The sequence below is a fragment of the Schistocerca serialis genome, chromosome 3 (genome assembly GCF_023864345.2).
Source record: "Schistocerca serialis cubense isolate TAMUIC-IGC-003099 chromosome 3, iqSchSeri2.2, whole genome shotgun sequence".
NCBI classification, from domain to species: domain Eukaryota; kingdom Metazoa; phylum Arthropoda; class Insecta; order Orthoptera; family Acrididae; genus Schistocerca; species Schistocerca serialis.
The window spans coordinates 926,085,141-926,110,670 of NC_064640.1; the positions used below are offsets into that span (position 1 = coordinate 926,085,141).

The 25,530-nt window shown below is 41.2% G+C and overlaps 1 pseudogene; it reads left to right on the forward strand.

Annotated features, from left to right (window-relative positions):
- The first annotated feature begins 1,334 nt into the window (after window positions 1-1,334).
- On the forward strand, window positions 1,335-1,452 carry LOC126472193 (5S ribosomal RNA; annotated as a pseudogene).
- Window positions 1,453-25,530: the final 24,078 nt, after the last annotated feature.

The window sequence follows — 25,530 nt, forward strand, 5'->3', positions numbered from 1 at the left end:
CTCCACCGTCGATCACTACAAACATGATGGGAAACTACGTTGATATCCTCATGGATGGCTGACCAGCCCAAGCCCTTGTGGACTCTGGAGCATCATATTCAGTCATTTCGGAGAAGTACCATTGCCAGTTGCAGAAAACCATATTCGTCGACAGCAAAACATCTCTTCTGAAGGTGGCTAATGGGAAATATGTAAAACCTACAGGAAGATGTATCATCCGTGTAGGTATAAGTGCCCTTAGAATTCATCGTCTTACAAGAGTGTAGTCATGGTGACATTCTCGGATGGGACTTTTTGAAAGCTTCTCAGGTAATTATAGATTGTGGTCGCTCGACGATTATGCTAGACGAGATGAGATACTGTGGAGAGGAAGATGCGCATCCGAGTGTGTGGAGACTACGTGTGCTGGATGAAGTTATCATGCCTGCAGTCAGCACTAGAAAGGTAACTGTCACATGTCATGCCATGTATCAACCCATGGATCTTGTAGCGGAATGTAAGAGAAGCATACCACTGAAGAATAACTTGGTCATCCCAGCCTCTGTCATTGTGGACAGTTAACTGTCCAACTGTCCCCGAGAACCGCAGATCCTTCTAAGACGCATGTGCATAGCAAACACTAAGCCATTAATTGCAGAACAAGTGAGCATCATAGAAACCTCCCATGCCGAGTCTGTGGGCGAAATTAGCGCTACCACTACGAGCTTGACTATCACCAGATCTCACTAAGGACCAACAGAAGAAGCTACTTACCATTCTTCAAGAGTTCTCTGAATGCTTCAATCCACAGGTGAAGAGCAAATTAGACAAATCAATGGTAAATCACCGGATTAGCACTGGAGACCATCAACCAATAAGCCAGAGAGTAAACCGTGTGTCAGCAATGGAACGTCGAATACTTCACAGCGAGGTAGAGAAAATGATGAAGAATGACATCATTCAGCCTTCACAGAGCCCATGGTCATTACCAGTGGTCCTCGTCAGGAAGGAGGATAGCAGTTGGCGCTTTTGTGTTGATTATAGGAAGCTTAATAAGAGAACTAAAAAGGACGTTTACCCTGTTTCATGAATTGACGATACACTTGATTGTCTGAAGGGGGCTAAGTTTCTCTCAACCATGGACATGTACTTGGGACACTGGCAAATCGATGTAGATGAGGCTGATCATGAGAAAATTACATTCATCACCCCTGAGGGCCTGTACGAGTTTAAGGTAATGCCGTTTGGTTTGTGTAATGCACCGGCAACTTTGGAACGGATGATGGATAATCTTCTAAGGCAACTGAAGTGGACGATGTGTCTTTGTTATTTAGATGACATCATAGTGTTCTCAGGGCAACGGCCTTGCCGCAGTGGGTACACCAGTTCCCGTGAGATCACCAAAGTTAAGCGCTGTCGGGCATGGTCGGCACTTGGATGGGTGACCATCCAGGCCGCCATGTGCTGTTGCCATTTTTCTGGGTGCACTCAGCCTCGTGATGCCAATTGAGGAGCTACTCGACCAAATAGTAGCGGCTTCGGTCAAGAATACCATCTTACGACCGGGAGAGCGGTGTGCTGACCCCATGCCCCTCCTATCCGCATCCTCCACCGAGGATGACACGGTGGTCGGATGGTCCTGGTAGGCCACTCATGGCCTGAAGACGGAGTGCTTTATAGTGTTCTCAGAGATGTTTGATGAACATGTAAAAATAATGAGGGCCATTCTTAAGTGTCTCCAACAAGGTGGACTGAAACTGAATTCAAGAAAGTGTCTCTTTGGAGCAAAACAAATCAAAATCCTTGGACTCCTTGTGTCAAACGAAGGTGTGTGGCCAGACCCAGAAAATGTGAGATCTATAATGGAATTTCCTATTCCTAAAAGTATTAGAGATGTGAGAATCTTCCACAGATTATGTTCTTATTACTGTGGTTTTATCGAAGACTTTTGTATCAAAGCCAGGCCACTCCAAGAGTTGTTAAAAGCTGATGCTAAATTTATCTTCTTTCAATGTGCTGCGACAAGCTCTGACGACTGACCCTGTACTTGGTCTGTGTGATGAGAGAGCGTCTACAGAACTACACACAGATGCCAGCGGGTATGGGATCAATGCTGTTCTGGTGCAAATTTCGGATGGAAAAGAGAAGGTTATAGCCTGTGTTTCTTGGACATTTACAAAAGCCAAGAGAAACAACTCCACTTCAGAAAGAGAATGTCTTGCTGTGATCTGGGCCATGTGCAAATTTCAACAGTATCTCTATGGAAGGCCATTCACAGTTGTTACAGACCATCATTCACTTTGTTGGTTCACAGGTCCTAAGTATCCAACAGGACCACTCAACAGGTGGGCACTACGTCTTCAAGAGTATGACATTACCATTGTGTACAAAATTGGAAGAAAGCACCAAGATGCTGACTGTCTCTCAAGAAACCCTGTGCAAGACCATCAAGACTTTGAAGATAGTGACTGTCTCTCTGCACTCCAGGATCTCTCTGCTGAGCAGAAGGAGGATGCCAAGATATCTCAAATTATGATTGCCTTAAATTGGTCAGAGAATGTGAAAGGACAAGTGAAGGTAGTTAATGGATTACTTGGCAAGAAAAACATTGATCCATTTTGAAAGACGTGGCTACCAGTGATTTCTAAACACATGCACTTTGATGTTCTACAGAAATTCCATGAGGCACCTGAGGCCGGACATCTAGGGTTTATTAAGATGTACGATAGAATCTGCAAGAGATTTTTCTGGCCAGGTTTATTTAGGAGTGTCCGTCACTATGTGTCGCACTGTCGAGAGTGCCAGAGGAGAAAGGCAATTCCTCAGAAACCACATGGCCGACTGATACCAATTCCACAAGCCGAAACACATTTCTAGCGTGTTGGGATTGACTGCCTCAGATGATTTCCAACATCTGCTAATGGCAATAGATGGATTATTGTTTGTACTGATTATCTGACAAGCTATGCCATTACAAAAGCCGCGAAAACAGCTGAAGCATCTGAGGTAGCCAAATTCATCATGGAAGACATTATCTTAAAACACGGTGCCCCAAGGTCGTTAATTATGGATTGAGGGAAAGTTTTCCAATCAAATCTTGTGACAGAGATAAACCGTCAGTGCAAGATTACTCATCACATAACGACTGCCTACCATCTGCAAACTAACGGGCTTACTGAATGCCTTAATAAGACCTTGGCCAACATGCTATCAATGTTCGTCAATGTTGAGCAGAGCAACTGGGATAGGTGCTACCTTTCATGGCGTTTGCCTACAACTCCGCCAAACAAGACACCACAGGATTTACGCTATTTTTCTTGGTGCATGGGCGTGAGGCGACAACGACGATGATGGACACTGTGTTTCCATTACATCCTAATGATGTGTACAGTGACTACATCGGCCAGGTGTTAACCAGATGTGAGGAAGCTCAGTAGTTAGCTTGACTCCGCACACTGCAGGCTCAAGAAAACGAAGGTATGATGCGAGCCACCACCCTGTTGTCGACCAGCCTGGTGACAATGTCTGGATCTTCACTCCTGTTCAGAAGGTTGGCCTCTCTGAGAAGCTTCTCAGGCGCTGCTTTGAACCTTATAAGGTTGTAAGATAGTTGTCTGGTGTTACTTATGAAGTTGAAGATTCCGACCCTGACACAAGCTGACGAAAAATAAGAGATACGGTCCACGTCCTTAGAACGAAATAAGGATCCTGCAACCCAGCGTAAATTCGAAGCTCCAGGGACAGGCAACAAGCGGAAAGGTGATGAAGAGCATAGACACAAAAGAAGTTCTAAGAAGATCACTGCCAATGCGAGAATCAGTCATCAGGAATCGGAGTATGCAGGACCAATGACTTACTCTCAGACTAGGAGGATGTAACAGCAAGACGCTGTTCACTTAAGGAGGGAGCAATGTTGCAGGAGAAGCTGAGTAGCTACATGGTGTAGTGGTTATGATACTAAACTGTTGCATGAAGGGTTGTGAGTTCAAACCTCAACTGGACTGTACAGTTTTAATTTTTATATTTGGTTCGAGTACATTCTAGAAGTATCCACAAATGCCAAGAATCATTGTACTACAATGTTCTGTAGTGGTATATATACTGTATGTGTTCTGGCCGGAGGCAGTTTACTCTGTGCTCTTGTATGTGCAAGTGCTGAATAAACCTTCATTAAGTGAAGTTAGTGTTCGTCATTCATCTAATTACACCTTCTTCTATGTGACAATATTATGAAAAGGAAAGTTGCTACTCACCATAAATCGGAGATGCTGAGTGGCAGATAGGCACAACAAAAAGACTGTCACAAATAAGCTTACTGTCAGAAAGGCCTTTGTCAAAACAGATGCACACACACAGACTCACGCAAACATGAGTCACACCTGGATGACTGCAGTCTCTGGCGAGTGAATCCAAACTGTAAAGAGTAGGAGGTAGTAGCTCTCAGTTCCAAACTGGTACAAGAGTAACATTTTATCTCCTCTGTGACAGAGCTACAAACAGATACATGAAACTCAGAATGACAAAATCATCATTGGAAGAATCCTAAGGAAATGCAATCCGAAAACAAAGAAAGGAAGTTACAGTGCACTTGTTCGCCTACTGCTTGAATATTGCTCACCAGTGTGGGATCCGTACCAGATAGGGTTGATAGAAGAGATAGAGAAGATCCAACGGAGAGCAGCGCACTTTGTTACAGGATCATTAGTAATCGCGAAAGCGTTATGGAGATGATAGATAAACTCCAGTGGAAGACTCTGCAGGAGAGACGCTCAGTAGCACGGTATGAGCTTTTGTTGAAGTTTCGAGAACATACCTTCACCGAGGAGTCAAGCAGTATATTGCTCCCTCCTACGTATATCTTGCAAAGAGACCATGAGGATAAAATCAGAGAGATTAGAGCCCACACAGTGGCATACCGACAATCTTTCTTTCCTCGAACAATATGAGACTGGAATAGAAGGGAGAACCGATAGGGGTACTCCGCCACACACCGTCAGGTGGCTTGTGGAGTATGGAGTATGGATGTAGATGTAAATGTAGATGTATCACTGAATACTCTGTTGACTGCATGTCATTCAGCAACTATTCTCAGAGTTGCACTGTTGTATTTATGTTGTAGCCTGGTAAAGGTACTTGAGTATGACAAAAAGACTTCACATCTAATTAAGAGAGCCATTCATTGTATGATGATATGATGAGACACCAATTGTATTAGTGAACTGTTTCCTATTAGGTTACTGAATGAAATAGGAACAAATATCAAAGATAGTGTCCAAAATATATTCTGCCTTGTTATCAAAAACCGTATGATGATGTGCAGGTAAAAAAAAACTTTCTTGGTGATTGATCGACGAGAGGCAATGAAGTGAAGACACATGGGTGGCAGATTATAAGATGTGCAGTAGACATGTTTTCCAACCAAGTTGCTTTGTGCTGTCTTCCAGTTTGCATTTGTTACCCTGTGACTGCAAGTCATCTCATTTGTTGGCAACAAATGTCAACCTTTAAGGATACATCCTTGCAAAACAATTCATAACACAATACACCTTCTGTGTGCCACCAGATGTATATCAATAACAATACATTTTGTGGACATATACAGGCCATCATTAGAGATAATATTTGTTATGATTTATCCACTATTTACTGCTTATGAAGTTACCATATGGTACTTCAAATGGTCATCAGTCTGCACTGATTTAGATTTATGGTGACAACCTTAAATCTATTATGCCAAATGCCAGTATCAATCCTTTGAAAGGACACAGATGACATCCTTCCCAGTTTGAGATTCTGCTTTGTGTCTAATCTTATTTTCGACAAGACATTGTGCCGTAATCTGCCTTGCTTCCTTTTAACCTCAATATGACTACTGAAGGCATGTGTGGCATGAAGGTTATCTGGTCGACACACTTGCCAATTGTTGGTCACATTGTCCTCGACCTTAGTAGTAAATCACAGAAACGACCTTCATCAATGCCTGTTTACCTTCCTAAATGTGGTGATTAATTTAATTTAAAATGATCATACTTGAAATGATACAACTTGACTCCATACAGGACACAGGCATTTTGAATTGCTTTCACTTCTTTCACCCCTTTTTTAACCCTCAAGCAGGCACAACTGTGTATAAAGTACGCCAATTACAAATAACATTGTTGTGCATAGTTCCATTGTTGTTTTACAATATAAGCCCCAAACAATTCCTGCATTATTGTTTCAGCTAGTACAGTGAGAAGTTGTTTTGTGATAGGTTCACATGAGCTACAGTAATTTAAAATAAATTGCGAGTGTGTCATCTTAAGGTGCAAAGTACACCACGTGCCTGCTCATGTAAGTAATTTTTCCTTCACTTTTATTTGTTCCTTTTTAATCGAATCTAAAGCTAACACATAGCAACTGGATATATCACTGTGCAGGGTAATATTAAAGCTGATAATGAGCTTGATCGGTTATTCGACTAGAACCCACAATTCAACTCTGTACCAGACAACAAAAACGATGACGACTCTGAAGAAGAAGAAGAGAAATTTATACCATGAAGTGACCAGGATTCAGATTCTGATCAAGTTAATGATTCAGATGATGACTGTGAAGAGCCACCCTCCACTGGTGTTATTTTTATTGGGAGGGACAAAATGTGTAAAGGGAATAAAATATGTCCTAATGTGGCTTCAAAAATAAAAATAAAGAATATTGTGAAAATATTCCCTGGGCCTACAGTGTTGCCAGAGCGGTCACAAGTGAAACAGAGGCTTTTTGAACAATACTTAGCCTGGAAATAATTGATGAAATTGTAAAATACATGAACATATACATTCAATCTAAGAAAGAATGTATACAATATTCCAGAGAAAGGGGTGCTAAAGAAACTATGAGGCATGAAGTAATGGCATTGTTAGGATTGCTTTATCTCATCAGGGCTAAGAAAGCAAACCACACAAATGTCACTGAACTGTGGACAGTAGATGGTACTGGTATAGAGATCATGAGGGCTGTGATGAGCTACAGAAGATTTCTGTTCCTTTTATATGACGTATCCATTTTGGTGGCAAGAGTACAAGGCAAGAAAGAAGAGTAATTGATAAACTTGCTGCAATAAGGCAAATATTGGATACCTTTGTGGTGAACTGCAAGAACGCTTATAATGTAGGGCAATTTGTGACAGTAGATGAAAAGTTGCAAGCTTTCTGGGGTTGCTGTTCTTTTGTTCAGCATATCCTGAACAAACCAGCAAAGTACGGGATAAAAATTTTTGTTGTCATAGATGCTAAAACAGTTATTCACTAATAATGTTGAAGCATATTGTGGAAACAACCTAAAGGACTACACAATGTTTCTAATTCTCCCTGTGGTATTATAGGGAGGCTAGTTACTCACACTGAAGGCTCAGGCAGAAATGTTACAATGGATAATTGGTACACTAGCTATTCTTTAGCCTACCCCCTTTTGAAAAAGCAACTAACATGCATTGGCACATTGAGAAAAAACAAACATGAGATACCACAAGAATTTTTACCTGGGAAATGTAGGGCTATCGACTCCACTTTATTTGGTTTTCAGAATGATATGATGCTAGTTTCGTTTGTGATGAAACAAAACAAGGCAACTATGCATGATTTGGAACCACTGACAAAGTTACAGGTAAACCAGAGATAGTTTTGGATTACAGTATAACAAAGGGAGGAGTCAGCACAGTCGATCAACTGGGAGGTGTGTATTTTGTCACATGGATGACAAGATGATGACTATTGGTTGTATTCTATGCCCTAATGGATATAGCAGGAACCAATGCTCAAATAATTTTTCATGCAAAAGAGGCAAATCCAAAAAAGAAGAGAAGAATTTTCTTGAAAGATTTAGCACTGTGTCTTATGAAGCCTTGCCTAGTGGAAAGAGCTAATATTCCTTCACTTCCTGCTGACCCTGCAACTTTCCTCATAAAATACAAAGATCAATGTGTTAAAAGAACTAAGGAACCTACCACCAAGAAAAGAGGCTGGTGTGTCACATGTGGACAAGCAAGAAACACATCTACTACCATAAGGCGTAACTCATGCCATAGCTTCGTTTACAAAGGACATGTAAAAACAGTGCATACAAGTGAGAAGTGTAGAGCACTTCCCAAAAGTGCACAAGACCATTAGCTGTGTAGATGGAAGGAACATTGTGATAACTGATACTTTTTCAATATATAAAGCATTTGTTCTTTTATATTGCAGTGAAAGAGTGTTTCTGTTCAGTACATGCTTAAAAAAGTGTTGGAATAGACTGATATGTCAGCTGCGGCAATAGAACGATATGAAAGTTTCTTATTTGTTTAATCAAATAGTAAATTAGTGGTGTAATGTAAGTTTCTTGTATTCTTGTTTAAATAAACTAAAATTAAACTGGGATTTAGCTAATACATGTTGCCCTTGGTAGCATAACGCCAGCTTTTGACTACATGTGTACAAAGTGCACCATGCGCCACTTGTGTTACAAAAATTGGCATGCCTGCTTGAGGGTTAAACACAAACAGAACAAAATGTCAGAAATGTTAGAATTTACTCTGCTTTAGACTCCATTTCCTACTGCATAAAGGAAATTCCTCATAGCATAAAAAATGAGAAATATTCAAGTTGTCATGGCACGAGCTACACTACAAACTTGAACAAAATAAGAACACAGTTAAATATGTTTATAGCAACATGTCATACAGAATCATGATGGAGCATGCTGAAACATAGTATTATATCATATGAAATGTTACATAATGTTATACTTGCTAACTCGAGTGCAGAAAAGTCTGCTAGAGATCATAGGCTCTATGCCCAATGTGTCATGATCACATGGGCAGATGCTGGTCTGTGTCAAGTGGCCACTGGCTGATGGCACTGAAATTGGTCTTACCATGACAGACACATAAGCCCTTTCACAAACATGTTTCCACAAGATTTTTCTATTACTGGCCACTTAGAAAATAAATGAAACTGTCTCTGACCTTCTGTCAGACTGATGCTTTTAAAAAACAGACAGAATATGGGTTAAAAAAGAAAGGAAAAGGTTGGATTTGATATCACGGCTTTATATTCGCATTGCATGACATTGACCATTAGACCATGAAAAGATTATTCACAACAACAGCTCAAGTGGAAGTCAGTGCTCCTCGTATCATGTGTTGTGTACCCCATTTTGATGGAAACATTATGCTAATGCATAAAATTCAGTGGTTGGTTGGACTGAGGCTAGCTTGTAATGGCTAAGGTGTGGGTTTGATTCTCACTGGGGGGTATCAATTTTTAACAGCCATGAAATACCCTTTTCACCTCCAGTAACATCAAGTAAAGAACCCAGGACTTTGCTGTGGTTCCAAATATACATTAAATATGTCTATTCACTACTGACTCTGTAACATAGTTGGATTAGTTTTGGCTGCCAGAGGCAAAAGTCATTACTTGCAAAAAACTCTGTCTCTAGTAATGTCATTACAGTAGTAATGCTATTTTAGTTCATAAACCAATCCTCATGTAAGGTCATAGGCTCTTCATTTCTTATTTTAAGTGACCTTGAGATTTTGAAAATATTGGAACTGGACCTGGACCTGGACTTGTGCTCTGATTCCAATTTTTCTTTGGATTTGAACCCTTCAAGACCTTACTGTCCCACGATTTCATCATTTCCTCACGATACGAAACTCCTCCATGTCCCTACAAATGGTGTGATTCTAACTACTAATAAAAGAGAATTTGATGGTTGTCACCTCTTCATGTGGTGTCAACAATGATATGCACAGGGTTGGAGTCCCAGGCAGTAAGGAACTATTTGTTGCATTTCCTCTAGCCAAACATGTCCGTATCCCACTGCTGGTGAAGAAACAATAAATATTTCAAGTCTACTCGTAGCTATAAAACAACAGCAAAAGGTGCCGGGTTCAAATCCCTGCCAGGCAAAAATCATTTGTATTGTCATTTCAGGTTCCAATATCACACTACTGGTGAACATATTTTATATCTGATTGTGCTTAGTTAACAATTTTGATACGTACTGGGTTCTACTCCCCATCCATCACTACTTCATGGCATTTCACACTTGTGCTTTGCACTTTATTACATATCTCTTATGGTTACTTCTCAGGTGCAATATAAGCTTCGTGGGGTTTCTGGTGCAGTGCTAAACGTATCGTCATTTATTTCCAGGTTCGGACATTTGGTCTTGTAAACTGATACTTGTGAAAAGTTCAATATTTTTCATCTCTTTATGCCTAGTTGAGTCTCCATCATACATGCAAGCTTTGTTTGGTTAATAGTGGATTCAAATTTGGATCACAAACAACAACTCGTCATATAATTTAATGAGTGTGATAAGACTTCTGCGTGTCATGTTTTGTAATGAAGTTTAATTTACAAGTGTTAGGGACTGCCTCATCTCTAATAATGTTTTCTGATATTTGTTGTATAATGGTATAGGTTTATATCTGGACTGTCTGCCATAATGAGCAGTGTTCTCTAATAGTCTCCTGTGGTACCCACAGTGTGTAGTCAACCGACTGTACTGCAGAGCGTTTAGAGGACCTGCATATGTTGGTTGCATTCAATCAGGTGTGGCCTACACATTGGAATTCAGGGGTGGTCCACTTATTATGCCATTGTGTGTACATGTATTTGGAAACAAACCTTGTAATATTAAAACATACCAGTATCAAAGTGAAGTTTCCACCCCATAAAATATATTGTCTTAATACTCATACCGTCCTATGGACCGAGAGAGTGGCGGTCACTAATGACTTGAAGCGAATGCTTGAATGGAAATGTGCCACTACATTTCCATGCTGCAAGCCTATACTAGCTGTGGCAAAGTCCAGTGGAAACATTTTCTTAGTTATAGGTGTGAGAGCCATCAACAAAATCATTATTCTAATAAGTACTTGACCTGAGAATTTAGGTGAAAAATTGCACAAGTTCCATGAGTTAAATTTCTTATCAGTGTAGATGTGAGAAGTTCATATTGGCAGTAAGCCTCACCAACACATTCAGGAATTATACTGATTTCCAATTTGTATACTGCCATTCATTTTAAAAGTAAGTTCAGGTGCATTTATTACTGCCTTGTGTTCATTCTTAGGTACTGATTTACTAAACACAGTCAAATTATACATTCATGATTTATTAGTAGCCACACATACATGGGAAGAGAGTGTAGATTTGTTGGGAAGGTCATTTCGAAAATTTTCAGAAGCAAGGGTTACAGTAAATCTACAGATGACAAGATTTGTAAGCTTCTAGGCCACATAATTTCTTCTACAGGAGTAACATCAGACCTAGACAAAATTAGTGCTCTAAGAGATTTTCCTTACCCCAGCACTGAAAACAGCTTAAGGCATTCTTTGGTTTGTGTTCATTTCTTTGGCAGTTTGTGCTAAATCAGTTTTCAAATAGTACACCTTCGATACTTCTACTGAAAAAACAAAGTGCACCATGGTTGTCGACAAGTGGCTACAAAAGAGATTTTGGTGTGGTAAAAGATGCTTTAGTTAACTCTGATATTTTACATCATCCACATATGACTGAAGCCTTCCTTACAGGCTTAGGAGTCTGTCTATTTCAAATCAATGAAGAAAATGGTAAGCCAGATATTCATGTTATTTGTTTTGCTAGCCAGACATTGTCAGAATGTGAGCGTGCCTACTCTGCTACCAAGTTGGTAACTCTAGCAGTAGTTTGGCCCTTTTAAAAGTTCAATTATTTTATTTATGGAAAACATCAAGGTCTTCTGTGACATCAGGCATTAAGCTTTGTCATGTCATGCAAACTACTCCATCCATGCTTAGTGCATTGGTCACTGCTTTTAAGGGGGTACAGTTTTGAGGTCATACACATCTCAGGAAAAGATAACATAGTGGCAGATGCTCAGGTTTACCAGGGTACACAGAAATTGTAGGTCAGACCACTAACGACCATGCATTATTAATGACAGACAGTAACTAATAACAGTTTTATTTGGATATGTGCAGGAACACTGCTGATTTGCAGAATGGTGACCAGCACTGAAGTAAAGTGAAAACACTGCTTACACAAAATCCTACAGACAAATGGAACAGCATTACAAAATACATAACGATTATTTATTCTACAGATGTGATGCTCAATCTGACACGTGGCATGGTACACTCATCAGGTGCGGGAGCATTATGGTGCATATAAGTGTTTAAGAAAGATCTGTTTGTACTGCTATTTTTCTGACTTGAGAAGATGAATACGACAGCTACTTACAACATGTCTCATATGACAAAAGTAAAACCCATAAAAACAAATGCTGTCATAGAGCATTACATCCAGATGTACCAGCAAAACCCCTATGAACTGTTTCAGTTGATATTTCAGGACCTTTACTATCAGCTAGAGATGGAGTTAAGAACAGTAACACTATATGATATTTTCACAAAGTACATTAAACTATATGCTACTAAGTCTATTGCAGCAGGTCTGTCATTAAAAGAATAGTTAACGATTATATACTGACAGCTAGCAATTCTGCTATCTTGGTGTCAGACAATGCATCTAATTTCATTTGTAGAGTCAGGAAAATATTTCTACATGAAAATTAAATTAAAGAGATACTAATACCCCAATTTTATCCTGACTGTAATCCCACAGAGCACATTTTGCTTGAATTTAATAGGTTCATACAAACATATGTGCACAGTCATCAGACTAAATGGGTAAAATATTTAGGACTTTTTGAAAAGATTGTAAACAGTTTGCCACTATACCACACACACAATTACCTCCAGCTTAACTCATAAGCAAGATGAAAGAGTGGAATGAATGGATATATCCACTTCCACATCTTCACAGAGAAGAGTAGTCCTGGGATGCAAAGTTATGACAAGTCTTGGTCACACTCATTGAGCAGGTACACTGGAGAAATATCTACTGTGATAGAAGATTTCGGCGAATGCAGAGATATCATGTACGCAAATGTATTCTTTTAAAAACTCATCCAAAATCTTTGCTTCTTTGGAAAAGAAATAGTAAATGGCAATTTTTGTACATGAGACCTTATAAAGTAGTAAGGATTCTGTATGAAGGAAGTTACCTCCTGGCCTATACCAAACCCATTAAAATTAAAGGATTATATGCCCACCAGGACCTTAAAAATCCCTTGCATACATGACTGGTCTTATTGATATTATGTGTGATATTTGTACTAAAAATGGTTGATAATTGTATTCTAAGGACTGGTTTAAACAATGATATAGAAACTTTAGTGCCAATTGCAAGCAATGGATCTATATGGACTGAACATATGCTGTGACATTAATACTCATAGTATTTGGACAGTCCTGAGGAGGAGAAAGATAATAGCATCTACATGAAATTGATCCTCAATTACCAATTATATATGTGGAATGAATTAATTGCTAGACTGCACTGCTGCGGCATACTGAATACTGTGTCACAAACTGTAAATTCCTTAATCTATGCATTCCAATAGCAAATTGGTTTTATGTGTAGTCCATAAATGTAACATTGTTCTCTCAACTAAATTTAGAAAAAGTTGTGTAGATAGTAATGCCAGACAATAATATGTAACTCTAGAAAGTAATGCTCTGACTTATCCAGAAGACTGGAACAAAGAAAAGCCTGCACATACAAAATTCAAGGCAGGGCCACATGTAAAACAACACATGTCATTTATCAGCTGACATGCCTGCACTGCACAGCCTTTTAAATTGGTATGATGACAACTAAACTGACTGAGCACATGAACGGGCACAGACAAACTGTCTGCCTAGGAGATGTCCAATACCCAGTAGCAGAGCACGCCCTCCAGCATAATTCTAGGGACCTAGGAACCTGCTACACCGTACGTGCCATTTGGCTTCTCCCACCCAACACCACTCCCTCGGAGCTGCGGAGATGGGAACTTGCACTCCAACACATCCTTTCATTCCACCATCCCCCTGGACTGAACCTACGTTAACCAATCTCACTACCATTTACTCTTCAGTCTTTTCCTCTTTCCCTTTCCTCTATAGCCATTCACGAATCTTTTTATCCTGCATAGTTGTGTTTATCTTTATACTATATACCTCTCTACTACTGTATGCATCCTCTTTGGTTTGAAGCTGGCACAGTACTTACAGTATAATATCTTTGGCTTCCCTCTGACACCCATGCCTCCATCTTTGCTACCCTCCCCGTTTACCTTTCCCCCGTTGCTTCATAACCTGAGTTGTGAGTAACTGAATCCACTTTCCCTTCTTCCCACATTTTCCCCTCTCCCCTCCCTGATGAAGGAAAAAAGTTCCAAAAGCTAGGATACATAAATTTTCTGTTCTGTTTTGTGTATCTATCGGCTGTACTGAGTTGAAGTAAGTATTGGCCAGCCCCTCTATCTCTTTGTTAGTATTTGTTTCAAAACTTTTTTTGTAATCAGTTGATGTTTGATAGAAATTAATAAATAAATTTAAATATTTATTGATGTATATATGGACGTAAACAGTAGTTATAAGCAGAATGAGGCAAAAATACACTGTAGCATTGGTATGAATATAGCATAAGCATCTCATTATAAGAAACAGAACACACATTTTATGGTGATAAATGGGGTAGATATGTTGACTTAGCTCAAGTTTCACTACTTCCGATTCCAAAAACACAAAAAGATTAAAAATAACTTTTAAACTTACTTACCTTAGATGGACTCAGCAAGATGCTGTCTGCTGCAGGTGTAGCCAACAGTTCTGGGGAGTGGGCATCAAACCTGATAGTTGCTGCAACTAATGTGGCTGCCATCATTACTGATTTGAACTGTATATTTGAAACAATATAAATCTGCTCAGCAGAAACACTCCTCACACATGTTGACATTCATTTAAAAAGTGATTTCTACTTCATGAACCTGTTCCTCATAAACTCTAGTAGTTCAAATCACCATGTCTTTGTCAATGAGAGATGTTTTGATAGTACCAGATGCAAAAGTGCCCCCAGATAAACACAGTTCCATCTCACATAACAAATTTATACTTTATTACAAAAAGAACAGTTGCTACACACCATATCACAGAGATACTGAGTTGCAGATAGGCACAACAAAAATACTGTCAGAAAATGAACTTTCAGCCAACAAGGCCTTTGTCAGAGATAGAACATACGCACATGCATTCATGCAAACACAACTTGCACACACATGACTGCAATCTCTGGATGCTGAGGCCACACTATAAGGAGCAGCACATGATGGGAGATGCAACTGGACAGTGGGGGTAAGTAGGAGGCTGGGGCAGGGAGAGGGATGGATAGCAGGGTAGGGGTGGGGATGGTAAAGTGCTGCTTGTGGGAGCATAGGGACGAGGAGGAGAGGGGGTAGGGCAGCTAGATGCAGTCAGGAGGTTAGACAGATGGCAGGGGAGGGTTAATGGAAAAGGAGAGAGGCAAGAAGACTGTGGGTGCATTGGTGGAATAGTGGACTGTGTTGTGCTGGAATAGGAACAGGGAAATGACTAGAGTGTAAGGACAAAGACTAACGAAGGTTGAGGCCAGGAGGGTTATGGGAATTAGGATCTATTGTAGGGAGAGATCCCACCAGTGAAATTTAGGAAAGCTGGTGTTGGTGGAACAATCCAGGTGTCACAGGCTGTGAAGCAGTCATTGAAATTAAGAACATTGAGTTTGATCGTGTGCTCAGCAAAGTGGTGGTCCAGCTGTTTCTTGGTCACAGTTTCTAAGTTGGTTATCATGTCCATGTAGAATGCTTCACAGTGGTTGCAGTCACGAGGAGACTCAGTACCACCCAGGACTGGAGCAGCTAAATCACATTCTCTGCCAAGGTTTCAACTACCTCTCGTCATGCCTTGAAATGAGGAATGTCCTACTCAATATCCTTCCCATCCCTCCCACAGTGGTATTCCTCCACCCACCAAACCTACACAATATTCTCATCCATCCCTACACAACTCCTGCTCCTAACTGCTTGCCTCATGGCTCATATCTCTGTAACAGACCTAGATACAAGACCCGTCCCATACATCCTCCCACCACCACCTACTCCAGTCTGGTCACAAGCATCACCTATCCCATCAAAGGCAGGGACACCCGTGAAAACAGTCATGCGATCTACAAGCTAAGCTGTAACTGCTGTGCCGCATTCTACATGGGCATGACAACTGACAAGCTGTCTGCCCTCATGAATGGCAACTTAGAAATTGTCACCAAGAAACAGCTGCACCACACCATTGCTGAGCATGCTGCCCAACACATTGTTCTTCATTTCAATGACTGCTTCACAGCCTGTGTCACCTGGATCCTTCCCACGAACACCAGCTTTTTTGAATTTTGCAGGTGGAAACTATCTCTACAATATATTCTATGTTCCCATAACTCTCCTGGCCTCAACTTTTGTTAGTCTTTGTCCTTACACTCTAGCCCCTTCCCTGTTCCCATTCCAGCACTACAAAGTCCTCTATTCCACCAGTGCACCCAAAGTTTTTTTACCTCTCTCCTTTTCTGCTAACCTTCCCTCACCATCTGGCTAATCTCCTGACTGCACCTAGCTGCCCTACCCTCTCTCCACATCGTCCCTAAGCTTCCAAAAGCAGCACTTTACCATCCCCCACACCTACTCTACTATCCCTCCCCCTCCCCACCACGCCCCAGCCCAGCCTCTTCCTTATCCCTCCACACAGTTGCGTCTCCCATAATGTGCTGCTACTTGCAGTGTGGTCATAGCAGCCAGAGACTGCAGGCGTGTGTGTGTGTGTGTGTGTGTGTGTGTGTGTGTGTGTGAGAGAGAGTGTTGCATGTGCGTGAATGTGTTTCTGTAGATTCTGTCTCTGAGAAGGCCTTGTTGGCCGAAAGCTCATTTTCTGACAACCTTTTTGTTGTGCCTAACTGCAACTCAGCATCTGTGCTAGACGGTGAATAGCAACTATCCTTTTCATAATATTGTGGCATTGAATTCTGAATTATCCATTATTAAATTTGTATTTTGTAACTTCTACTTGTGTAAGAATTGTGTTTGTGTCCTAACAAAGAATTTCTTTCAGTTTAACCTATATGGATCCTACAATATATAGTACATGCTGGCCACTCTAGTCGAGCGATGTCATTATCCTGAAGGGAGTCATTCACAACATGTGTATGATGGGCATGTGAATTGTCGTCCATGAAGATGAATTCCTTGCCAATATGCTGCCGATATGGTTGCACTATTGGTCAGAGAATGGCGTTCATGTATCGTACAGCTGTTACAGTGCCTTCCATGACCACCAGCGGTGTACATCGGCCCCACATAATGCCACCCCAAAGCAGAAGGGAACCTCCACCTTGCTACACTCTCTGGACAGTGTGTCTAAGGCCTGACTGGGTTGCCTCCAAACACGTCTGGTTGAAGGCATATGCGACACTCATCAGTGAAGAGAAAGTGATGCCAATCCTTAGCAGTCCATTCGGCATGTTGTTGGGCCCATCTGTACTGCACTGCATGGTGTCATGGTTGCAAAGATGGACCTCACCTTGAATATTGGGAGTGAAAGTGCACATCATGCAGCATATTGCGCACAGTTTGAGTCGTAACAAGATGTCCTGTGGCTGCACAAAAAGCATTATATAACATGGTGGTGTTGCTGTCAAGGTCCCTCCGAACCATAATCCATAGGTAGTAGTCATCCACTGCAGTAGTAGCCCTTTGGCAGCCTGAGCAAGGCATGTCAACAACAATTCCTGTCTCTCTCCTCCATGTCCGAACAACATTGCTTTGTTTCACTCAGAGACGCCTGGACACTTCCCTTGTTGAGAGCCCTTCATGGCACAAAGTAACGATGTCAACACCATTGAACCATGGTATTGACTGCCCAGGCATGGTTAAACTACAGATAACACAAGCCGTGTACCTCCTCCTGGTGGAATGACTGGAACTGATCGGTCGTCGGACTCCCTCCATCTTATAAGTGCTCCTCGTGCATGGTTGTTTACATCTCTGGACAATCAAAATGACTGTGTCTGTGATACAACATCCACAGTCAACATCTATCTTCAGGAGTTCTGGGAACTGGGGTGATGCAAAACTTTTTTTGATGTGTGTGTATATGCAGCTGATTCAATCAATGAACACAAATGGTGAAACTCTAGGGGAATTATAAGTAGTTCATTGAGTAATCTGTGATGGACATGTGAACTAGCTTCAGTCTTTAGTAGAACAACATGTGCCTTTTCACAGTGCACATGCTCTAATAGGGCATGAGCTCTCTCATCTTAAAGGAATTCTTAATTAGACTGAACTTTAATCTGAGAAAATAAACTTTTGCTGACATACAGATAATCCCATTTGCCACCTAAATCATTTTTTGAACTGGTCCACATCTATTAAAACTTCAGAGATTTTCAACAAGATGCTGCAGACCTACACACCTACATTTAAAATTTAAATGGAACAGTTAATTACGATGGTGTGCAAATACCACAAAGAGCGGTTGTATTCAGTACATTTAACTGTTCCAATGGAAGTAGTAAGTATTGTAATGTTGCTACTCAGTAAGTGCGTCACATTGTATACTAATATAACTCTCCCCCTCAGTAATGAGGTAACAGCATTCAAGGGGACAGCAAGGGATAGAATATTACTTTCTTTCTTTGCCATTTCGTTTTGTCAATTTTCCAGTACTCTCACAGGCCTGGTACCCAGTAAGAGTGAGATTTCCTTCCTTTGATGTTGCAGTATGGAAAATGTGTCCTGTATATTCTGTTTGCTGGATGGTCCATAGAGCACTTAGGAAATCCAGGCAGATGAGAAAGTTGTTCTGACTATTGTGCATTATCTCTTTCAGTGCCTTTAGCATTCTAGAGATCTCTGCAGCAAAGACTGTGAATTCATCTGGAAGGCTAATCCCAAAGGCAGTGTCGAGGGAAACTACTGAGCAGCCAACAGTATGGCCCTGCTTGGACACAGCAGTGTATATAAGTTGAATTTTTGAGCTCTATAAAAACTTGTTTAAAATTAAATCTAGTGTACAAAATTTCTTGCACTTTGTTGAATTTAAAAATAGCTTTAATATCACTGCTAACCAGAGAGGATACTTTGATCCCATGTTAAAATATTCAGGTGTGCCATACCAAACTCTGCAAGCTTCTCCTTTGCTCTACTAACGAACGGTCATGTTGCTCCTGTGCAATTCCCATACTCACACATTCATTCTGCTGATGGTCAGACAAGAATTTAATGTTGGCTGCAGTTGCTGAGCAGTGTTTTCATCACTAGAAGATTAACAACCAGTTGGAAAATTGTCCACAAAAAGAGGGCATCAGGCAGTCTCCTGACTGTGGTCCTATACTGTTGGTGGTTACTGCAGAAAGATTAACACTTAACACACTCCCATGAGGGACATCATTGATCTAACTGAGTCAGAGTACATTACCAGTTCTGAACTTAATATACCACCCTGAAAGGAAGAAAAACACTATAATGGGGAAAAATGAAACAGCTGTCAGACAATGTATATTAACCTGCCTTCTGTGCACCGAATTTTTGTTTTGTTTGTACATGCACCATGTTCTGGAGTGAATGCAGTGTATCTGCAAAACAAAGCAGCAATATTGTGGTGTACTGCAACACTTGCTGCAGTGAGCGATTATTCCCTGGCACTTATGCACTGCCTAGGATATATGCTTTGGTCCACAGGACCCCCAGGGAATTGGAGGCTTGGCTGTTGAAACCCCTAGGAAAAGTGTTGGTTATTGGTTGATAGCCAAGATATACAAGAGATGATGTATAAGGCTAATGCTGTATAACTAGAAGAGTAGCCAACTGGAAAAATTCACCATATTCATAATGTAAAGTGAATACCCACATTGCAAAGAAGAAGAATCATTCAACAATAGTGGTCTCTTACATAATTCTCCAAGCTGGCAAAAGTATCAAAACAGAGGAAAGGGGTCTGATGCAAAGATATCTTAGCCCTGGTACTTCTGCAGCTACTTCCAAGTGCATGAAGGCAAAGTTTGTAATCCATGGTGACTAAAATATACACACAAATGGATCATTACAGATGCATAATACACTGCAATGAAACTGAGCATAATGTGCTCAGCTGCATACTGCAGCACTGGGTGGTCAACTTTGTTCCGGGTGACAGTTTCAGGGTGGCCATTCATTCTAATGGACTCTGGTTGGTAGTCATAAAAGCTGTGCACTGATTGCAGCAGAGTTGCTTATGACACAGCCGCATTCACAGGTGGCTCTGCTTCTGATGGGGTAGTATAAGTGGATTGGACAGGTCTTTCACCCGACTCATCCACAGGGATATGATTTTTGTGGCAAGGGGTTGGGAGTAGGAGTGGTCTAAGCATGGACTAGAATGTCGTGTAGCTTGGGTGGGCAATGGAACACCACTTTAGGAGGGGTGGGAAGGACCTTGGGCAGGATGTCCCTCATTTCAGAGCATGGAGATAGGTGATCAAAGCCTTGTCAGAGGATATGTTTCAGTTATCTTAGTCCTGGGTTCATACAACGCATTTTCCGAACTTCTCCCAGAATAGAACTTTAGCGACTGCTAGCCGGGGACTGTATAACTGGCCCTTAGTAGCGTAGCAGTCTGGCCAAAAATGTTCTGTCAAAATTTCATTTTCTTGGATACATGGAGAAGACAACATGTAACCTTAGTTGCCTGTTATTCCTGTTAGTCGTTTATTTCCACTCTGGTAGTCTGAATCTATGGAATTCGCTAGTAATTGTAACAATGCTGATCATTTGCAAACTCAGTCAACCACATAAACCCTTTCGGCTTTATTCCCTCAGCTCGTATAGACCCGTCTCCTTGTGTCTGCAGGAAAGTTTATTTCTACATCCGACATAGATTCTCCTGGCAGAGACATCACATAAACTATGCACGCATTCAAAAATCAACTTATGATTCATTCAGAAATCAACTTAGAATTTGATCAAAAATGTTCAAAAACCAACAGGGATGCATTCAAAATCATACAAGTAATCGATAGACCAACGTGCACTGGATGCTAGGCGCTTTGTGAAACGAGGTCTTTTTCCTCAATAATATGAATTTGCCTTCAGGTATATATCTGGATGGGCAAAAGAGATAGGCGCCATGTGGTGTATCATGTTGTAGTAACGGGATAGACTTACCTGTAATTATTTTTTCCTTGTCGGCTGTGGCCGAGGTTCAAAGCCTGGTTCTCCTGTGTCATGTGCTCTCTCCTAATACCTGTAAAGCTATCGGGAGTATAAAGGGGACATTTCGATAGTCGATTTTCATAAGTCTTGTGTTCGAGGTGCGGGGCATATTGAATAGGTACGTAATATTTAATTCATGGTATTAATTCTTAAATTTGTCTGTTTTGGGGTTCTCTTATTGGTGCAGATGTGTGTGTGGTGAGAATTTTTAGGGTGCTGCCAAAACTGAGTGGTAAAACAATTGATCAAACTCTGTACATGGTGAAGCAGGTAGCATTATAAAACTGGCAAGAGGCACAAGCAGACATGGTGCGACGGAGTCAGATTTCAGGTTAATGCTGAGATAGCAGAGCGGCTGCAAGGCGCATGTAGCACACCACAGCAACAGCTCCGGCGTGTTCTAAGTGAAAAATTTTCACGTCTCCTTGGGAAATTTGAACTAACCATTTATAAAATGCAGTTCACGTAAATTAATAATATTAGAGTGGGATTAGTGACTGTTGAGAATGGTACTCTAACTCCTTTCTCGAACAAATCAATTTATATGGGTTTATTGGGTAAAATTACTATAGCTCATTTATAAAGACTTTTTTACTTTCATGGTGGCTAAAGTGTATAAGCTGTGGTGGTCACGTATTGGTGAAACCATTTAACGATTTGGAAAGGGAGCAGGTAGTCGGTTCTCAAGGTGCATCAGATTAGATGGATCAGATTAGATGGTGGTACTATACTTCGGAGAAGGCTCGGAAATGCAGAGTGTCACCAAGCTAAATGGCGGTGCACAGGAAGAAACCCCATAACGGCACGCTTCGTTATTGCGATGCTTTTCCACTTCACGTACCATCAGCTGGAGGTCGCTTGCTTCCAAACTCTCCTCGGAGTTATAGTCTAGACAGTGGGCATGTTAAGGGTTTAGGTGTGCAAGTAAATTTACGGGTAGGTTTTCAAGTAGTTGAAGTTACCCGGGTATGAGACGGAAGCATGGATGAAATCACATTTGAAATAGGTATTAAATAAGAAGATGATACCTTTCTGTATTAAATTGCTGTACATTGGTTGATAGCGAAGATGGTATGTTGTAATATGTGTAAGGCAGTCAGGCACACAGACGGCGCGTGGAGAGAGAGGAAGGAGGGGGGGGGGGGGGGGGAAATCAGGCGGTGACAGCCAGTGCGAGCTAGTGGGACGGTGCAGGTTGAGGAGGGGTGGGGAGGTAACAGCAGTGCCACACGTTTGAAATGACTCCTTGTTGACGGGTTCACCTGAATCTGACAGGCGGAGCACACGTCTTTACAACTTTGCAGTACCACCGAGTGGCTGTACTTACCTTCTGAGTTAACCTGAAAAAGAACGGGTGTCCGTGAGGGATGGTAAGGGGAATTTAGAGTGTCACTGTTGTATGTAGGCCACGCGGCTGAGGTACAAGAATAATCATTGAGTTATCTAACATTTCTTTGGGTGTCAAAGCAACAAGTTATGTATCTTTGTTAGGAGCAAATTTCTCAGTACTGCGTGTTATTAATTATCACTCTGGGTGCTCAAACGGGAAAATTACTTATCGAAACATGGTGCCATTTCAGGGAGAAAGTCTTTGGAATGAAAAGGCAGAGACTTAATACATTCATTACTTCATACAATATCCTGATACTGATCCATAACTTCTCCATATGATACTTTTATTTACAATTAAATGTATTGGTATTGAAAATAGAGCTGTTGTCCAACCATTAGGCGTATCATGTGAACATAATGAAAATACTGGTTAAAACTAGGGATTAACTAGCCTAGGCCAGCACTACAGAACAGGCTGGGCAAGTAAAGCTCTGATAACCTCTTTCAGAGAGGGAGGCTAGGGTTTACCATAGCACCATAGCATGGGGGCATAAAATACATATTGTATACATACAATGTTCATTTGCAAAGGAAAGTAACAGGGTGGTTGCTTAAGCCTTGTTCCTTTTTTTTTCTTTTTTTTGTTGATATAACTGGGAATCTCCTAAGTAAGAAGCAGTACGTTTGTGTTTAGTCCCTGGATCTGACATTTGGGTGTTTAGATCTCAGAGCGTATCTAGGGTGACCCAGGGGTGGTGAAACTCCCCTTTTCCTCTGTTCATGGGGGGGGGGGGGGGGGGGGGGCAGTACCTGCTGAAGGTCCGGTACTTGTCTCACTAGGCAGTGGGAGAGGCATTGTTCCCGAATAGGGTTTTAGTCTATCAAAATGGATGACCACCTTGTCGTCAGGCAGTTGCAATTCTGCATTGACAGGGGAAGAGAGCTGAATGATTGAATATGGTCTGTCATACAGACGGGTAAGTTTCTTCACTCTTCCTTTCTTTATACTAGGGTTTTTTTAGCAAAACCAAATCACCAGGTTTATAGGGGGGAGGATGGAAATCTTTACTTCTTTCCACCTGTTTCCTGGTTGCTTTGTGGTTGTTCCCTTGCACCTTCTTCCAAATGGCCTTAAGGCAGCAGGCTAGCCCCTTAACAGCTGTGTGATCGATTCCTGGAGGTAATTTATCGATCTCAAAGGGAGATTCCTTAGGGTGGCCAAACACTATCTCATAAGGGGTATGTGCAATGGCTTCATGGAAACGGTTATTGTATGCACTTGGCACGTATGGAATGTATCTTTGCCAGTCACTGTGGGCTGAGTTGATGTAATAGGAAAGCATTTGTTTTACAGTGTGATGGACACACTCAATGCGGCCATTTGCCCGGGGGTGAAAAGGGGTGGTTCTCCATTTTCTAATTCTCAGCAATCTGCAAACTTGGACAAATAAGGCAGAAATAAAGTTGATTCCTTCGTCTGTTGTAATGGCTTCAGGGCTTCTGAAAGGAAGGGCAAGATGATCCACAATAGCTCTGACATGTCAGTGATGGGTACCAAAATAAGGTATTGAGAAAAGTGATCAGTAATGGATAGAATATATTTACTTACTTGTGTACTTATGGGAAGTGGCCCGACTACGTCCAAAGCCACAAGCTGAAAGGTTTTTGATGCCTCAGGAAGAGATTGTAAAGGAATTTTGATTCATGGGGATGGTGCTCTTTGGGCACATGGTAGGCAGTTTTTTTTATGTACTTAGCAACATCTCGCCATCTTTTGTCCCACCAATACTTCATGGCAATGCTGGCGTGGCACTGGGCAATAATGCTGGATTGCACGACTCTAGGTATTACTATATAATTACCCGGGGGGGGGTCCTTACGGTGTAGAATTCCATCTTCTGTAACAAAATCCAGATGGGAGCAACATTTTGCACCATTCTCCTGTGAGTCTTTTAATTTGTCAATTAACACAGCATCACATGATCTGTTTGAGCTACTCTCATCACTTTTCTACTAAGGGTGTCAGCATTTTGGTGCAACTTTCCAGTTTTGTGTTGCACTTGGTAATCGTACTCACTCAACTTCAGGGCCCAGCGGGTGAGATGGCTGCTAGGGTCTTTTAAACTTAATAGCCACTGAAGTGCTGCACGATCTGTTACTATTGTAAACTTTCTCCCATAAAGATAGCAGTTAAAATAGTTGACTCCAAACTTTCTCCGTAGTACTATAATTAATTTCCACCTGATCCAGCTGACGGGATGCGTAACCAATTGGTCTTTCCTCACCATAAATAATTTTACTCAGAATAGCCCCCACTGTAAAATCGGATGTGTCACAGGAGAGAATGGATGGTTTTTCGAAATTGGGATAGATCAACAAGGGGGAACTAGTCAGAACATCTGTGATATGCTGCACAGCAGCTTCACACTCGGGGGTCCATTGATAGGGCAGATCTTTTTTCAACAGGTGGGTAAGGGGCTTGGCTACTGTGGCATAGTCCTTTACAAAACGCCTATAATAATTGCCGAGTCCTATAAAGCTTTGCAATTCTTTTACATTTTTAGAGGAAGGGAATGTTCTAACTGCTTCAATTATGAGGGGATCTGGCTTTACTCCATCAGCACTAATAATATGCCCTAGATACTGTACTTGACTCTCAGCAAAGGAACATTTTTCTATTTTCAAGCTTAAATTGGCACTTCTTAGTCTAGACAAAACATTTCTTAGCCCGGTAACATGTTCATCTATGGTTCTGGAAAAGACAATGATATCATCTAGATAAACTAGGCAAATTGTAAGTTTCAGTCCTCTTAAAAGTAAGTCAGCAAAGCGTTGGAAGGTGGCTGGTATGTTGCGCTGCCTGAATGGCACTCTCAAAAATTCACACACACTGGAGGGAACTACAAATGCTGTTTTTGGCCTGCCCTGTTGTGCAATCAGTATTTTGTGACACCAACTCTTCATATCAAGGGTAGTGAAGTATTTGCAATTTCCTAGCCTGTCCAGTGTTTCGTCGATATGTGGGAGAGGGTGAGTATCAGGAGTAGCTAC